Here is a 513-nt window from a genome sequence, read left to right on the forward strand (position 1 = left end):
CAGGCATAGTAAACTCATAGTATCTACAAAAAGTTTGCAGTTGCTCCCTATTCTTTATGAATTTGCACTTTATTATGAAAATTCTTGTTTTCTTAGTACTTTGCAGCTTATCTACCTAAACAAAATACTATATTCTTCTTCTACCTATAAATATTTATTTAAACCATAGTTTTAGGAAGTTACAAAGAGTTCTAGACAATTAAATAGAGTAACTTAAGACAATTAGCTTATTCAGTTCACTTTTTCCCAGTCCCACAGTATTACAATTAATTTTTCAAGTACTACTAAAAATTCATAAACCCAACTAATTAGAGCGGTAAACAAAATATTGGGATGTGCAAATACTCATATTGGCACATATTTGTTGAGCATTAAAACTAAAATTATAACAGCCTTACTTGTCACATATTTGTTGCGGAGTAGAATTCTCCTCCAAGGCTTTCGTCTCAGTGGCTGTCCCGTACTCATCCGTTCCGCATATGTATATGGCATTGTAGCCTCTGAGCCTACAAT

The sequence above is a fragment of the Ipomoea triloba genome, chromosome 16, assembly GCF_003576645.1.
Source record: "Ipomoea triloba cultivar NCNSP0323 chromosome 16, ASM357664v1".
NCBI lineage: Eukaryota > Viridiplantae > Streptophyta > Magnoliopsida > Solanales > Convolvulaceae > Ipomoea > Ipomoea triloba.